The sequence below is a fragment of the Oxyura jamaicensis genome, unplaced genomic scaffold, assembly GCF_011077185.1.
Source record: "Oxyura jamaicensis isolate SHBP4307 breed ruddy duck unplaced genomic scaffold, BPBGC_Ojam_1.0 oxyUn_random_OJ106381, whole genome shotgun sequence".
NCBI lineage: Eukaryota > Metazoa > Chordata > Aves > Anseriformes > Anatidae > Oxyura > Oxyura jamaicensis.
Genome location: NW_023312307.1, coordinates 1 through 4,471, shown reverse-complemented (window position 1 = coordinate 4,471; position 4,471 = coordinate 1). Strand labels below are relative to the sequence as shown.

At 43.1% G+C, this 4,471-nt stretch overlaps 1 long non-coding RNA gene across 1 annotated transcript; it reads left to right on the top strand.

Moving 5' to 3' along the window:
• The first annotated feature begins 92 nt into the window (after positions 1-92).
• LOC118160175 lies at positions 93-927 on the top strand. The gene is made up of 2 exons (XR_004747348.1): positions 93-142; positions 274-927. It is a non-coding gene; the product is annotated as an uncharacterized LOC118160175 (long non-coding RNA).
• The last annotated feature ends 3,544 nt before the right edge of the window (positions 928-4,471 follow it).

The following is a 4,471-nucleotide window of genomic DNA, read 5'->3' as shown; positions in this document are numbered from 1 at the left end:
GTTGTTGAAGGCTGCTTGTCTTTTGGCTAATTGGAGAAGGCTGCCATTAAGTCATAATCCATGTTTCTTTGCTTTTTAACTCTTTTCTGTTTCACAGAGGTGTGTTTCTGACAACACAGGAGTGGATACCCCCTCAACAGAGGTAAGTATCTGGAGGTCTGAATTTAAAGATTTAAAAAAACAATGTAAATTTAAGGCTATTTAGGAATAAGTCAGAAGCCAGGATGGATGCAATATAATGCCTTCCTTTCTTCTTCATGTCTCAAGTACCAGACAGGAGACTTTGTCCAAGACAGACACTGAAGAGCATGGAGTTGACTCAGAGTGTATATTCTGAAGATGCTTGGAGAGCAAGTGATGAATGGACAGGCACATTCTAAAGGTCCACTCTGATGGAGGCTTTTTTTTTAAGAACAATGAGGCGCTGCTGCCTGGACACTGGTCTTGCAGCTGATCAACAAACCAATTCGTTGTCAGAGGGAGAGGAGGTCTGTGTCACTCTGCGTTTGGAAAGGATGCACTTGGAACTGTTCTCGAGACCCGGTCTGTTATGCCTGGCTGCGCGAGTCCTCCCCGACGTGTTTCCCAGTCCTTTGCAAACTGGTACCCGTGGAACCATCCCTGTCGTGTTTTACAGCAATAAGGAATTGCCAGTAGAGTGGTATTACTGGGCAAGCGAGCACCGGACTGTGTCCCTCCTGCACTAATCGCTTGGGTCGTCAGCCTTCGCGGCGGCCCGAGCCTCGCCGTTTGATCAGGATGTCACTGAAACCCTGTCACACACGTATTTAGGTTGTATTTCTATGTGGTGTTGAATTTGAATTTCTACATGAATAATATAAATTATACTTTGCGTTTGATAAGAGACACTTGTAATGCAATATGTGAATAATAAATGGTGTTGATTTTTTTTCCTACTGTTTCACAGTTGGCCTTTGTAACTGCTATTGGCTCTGGAGTGTTTTCTACACAGAAATTAGAAGCCTGTAATTTAACACACAGATGGAAACGTGTTTGCTTTCCATCAGCCACAAACAATGCAGAAACAGAGTGTTAAAGCAGAATGACTGGGTTCAATCAGGATTTATTTTTATTTCCAAGTCTTCTGAACAATCTTTATTTAAATATTTTTTCCTCTATGAGCAGCTGCGGAAGCTCCCTGCATTGTGTAGTGCACGCTGCGTTTCAATGTCAGTTAAACTGAGTGGACTTCTGGACATTTTACCCCAGTCATTGTCAGCCTTTACCGGTAACCTCGGTTTGCTGCTGCCAGCTCTACCACAACACTTTAGTGTCATCTAATGTCATGCAAAGGCAAGAGAAGGGTGGCCTCCTCTTCTGTTCTGCATGGTTACAGTCAGAGAATGCATTTGGTGCCCTTTCACAGAGCTGCCTCTTCAAAGCTCACAGCATTAGTCTTGTTCCCAGGAGAATGCTGGTCACTCAGGTTTCTAGCATCCTTTTGTTTCCAATTATCTTGTGCTGTGGTAAACAGTGTTTTGAAGGCTGGGGTGTTCCAAATCCATGCCCAGCATGCTTGGAGGCAATACTCATTCTGTGCTTTGTCTTGAACACACAAGATCTCCTCAGATTGCAAAAGTGTGATAGGAACTGGCCATAGCTGGAGATAAAGACTCCTTAGCACTGATTCATTGTACAGAGTCACAGCCACAGCACTAATACTGCTTCTCACCTTCTCAGCCATTCTCTGCTGTATCCCTTTCTGCAACCTTTTCTCCAGTCATGGGTCTGAGGCATTCCCAGCATGGAGCTGGGAGGAAGGAGAAGACAATGTTCTCTGCTCAAAGGACAGGCTCTGGGATCCTGACACCTCCACCCCACAGACAGATGTTGGGGCTGATGCATCAGGCTGTTCAGTTTGTTCCTGTGCTCCCTGGGGGATCTTCTGGCAACAGGAGCTGCTCACCTTGCCTTAGGCAACGGCTGTAGGCCTGTTTCTGCTGCCCCTTCACACCTTAAATGCCTCTGGCCCTGCCTAACCATTTTCCTTGGCAGTGAGGAGGTCATGATAGATAAACATGGGTCTCCTCCAAAAGGGAGATGGAGATCAAGAGGTCCTGACCTCAATGCAGGTGTAAGGTAGGGTCTAAGTGCAGAAGCAGGGCTTTGCTCACATGCCAGCTGTGAACAGCCTGAAGAAGACTTGTACATAAGTTGATCTGTCTTGGCAAACTCTCAAAACTCTCAAACTGCCATCATGTTTTGACAAACCACTCTATTAAAGCCTTGCATTTGCAACTCCATTTTGTTCCCACCTCCCCTTTCCAACTTCTGACTCCCTCCCCTTGGCTATGGGGTTATTCTCTTTCCTGTAGTTATCTGTTCAGTCACCTGAGACACCTTTTACCCAGAACCTCATTATGATCTGAGTCCTTAACATCCCATTATATGTGTGCAAAAGTGTGTTGCATTTACACATGCTATTTTAACTTGACTCTGTACTATCAGCTCTGCTTACTACTGTGCAGGACCACACATAGACCAGTTACCAATGACATTTAAGCACAGCAAGACCATTGGACATCCTCCCATTCCAGCTGAGCTGGGCAAATCTCCACAAGTCAAACTATTTAGGTTCTTGTCAGCCAAAAATGCATCATCCAGTAGTTTTCAGACTAACCAGGTGCAGTGGTCTAGCGAAGAGGAGGCAAAATGGATCTGCAGCCTACTGGAAGCATAAGTGAGTTGAAGCAGAAGTACATCAAATGTGTCTGGACACCGTTATTTATGAAGTGAAGAGAAACAGAAAGACTTGGAAGAGTTCTTATAAGGAGAAACCATGTTTCACTCAGTAACTGTGTTTTACTCCAAGCTCTTCCCACAACATTTGTCCTCAACCCCTTATTTTCTGTAAAAGCCTGGAAGAGGCAGACACCAGCCTTTGCAAAGGAAAGAGTGTTCTCAATCAAAAGACTGAGCACCTCTAGGCTCAGGTCCACAGAACAGGAGCACCACAGCCAAAACTGAGCAAATCCCGTGGAGAGCAGTGCCAGAAAGAAGATGGCACCATAGCCAGCCCCTCCTGGTAGGACTGATACATGTCACTGATTTTATCCAGAAAGCCGTCTTCACCGAACTGCATATCCATGGGATACTTTAATTCAAGGAAAACATGCAGGCATGACAAGAAGGAGATATAATGTCTCATTTGAAAGCTTCCCAGCATTACTAGAAAATAGCCTTTGAGCTGTACACAGTCTGTAACACCACCATTGCATATAACTTCTGGGCTTCGTCTGTATAAAGCTAGTGGTAAAAGAAAGTTGTCTTGTGAGACAGGAAGTAAGTGAGACAGGACAGTAAGAGGAGTGGAAGCACAGGAAAAGAACACGTTTTTCTTCATTATGTAAGACAAAAATGTTTATAAAACATTTAAACATAGATGGTCAGAGCAAGAAGGAATAGAAGATTAGGATAGGATAGGATAGGATAGGATAGGATAGGATAGGATAGGATAGGATAGGATAGATCTGATATTTCCCAGAAAGATTTGCACTTTCTTCTAAGAGACCAACATCTCTCAGTTTCCCAGAACTGATAAGATAATGTGGTCCTCCAGCACAGCCTGACACAAAACATCACTACACACTTTAATTCAAAGGCACCAGCACCAAGGCAAATATTCTGCTTCCTCTTAGACATCCTCATTCACTGCTTGCTGTTTATTCTATCATGTAATATTTTTTTTTCAGTTCAGTATCTCAAATCTTAAAAAAAAAAAAAAAAAAAGAAAAAAAAAAAAAAAAGGAGTGTTTTAAGAGAGGGTGAGAAAACCATGCTAGACAGTCAAATCACTCCTGCAAGTGTGAGATTGTTTTCAGTGTTACATCTGCTCTGGCTTTTTCTTTACTGAACACAGTACTCCTTTGCTAGTCTATTCAATACTCTGGCAGGTGTCTCAACAGGAGAAATTTAACAGTCTCGCATTCTTGGAGATGGGACAAGAAAGAGAAAATATTGCATCCATCCTGGCTTCAGATTTCTTTCTTTTTTCTTTAAATTAAAAGCGTTTTCTCCTGTGACAGCACTGTAAAACATGAGAGATAGCATGCAGTGTCTGAGGAGAAACTACAGAGGGAGATCCAGGAAGGAAAAAAAAAAAAAAAAAAAAAAAAAAAAGAAAAAGAAAAAGAAGGTCAGGAATTGGCAGTGGCTGCTTGAGGAGGATAGGTGGTGTACTGTAACTGCAGACCCCGCTTGTCCTCAATGCTGCCACAGCACCAGGCAGCCTCTAATTAGAGCTGCTTGCACGCCCAACTAGAAATAAGTGGTCTTTGTGTATTCATTGTCTTGACCACCATCTTTTACTTTCACTTGTCCATTTTCAGAGCTGCTGTTAGCATTTTCACAGACCTATTGAAAAAGAAAAGAGTTAAAACAAAAAAAAAATGCATTATGACCCGATGGCAGCCTTCTCCAATTAGCCAAAAGACAAGCAGCCTTCAACAAC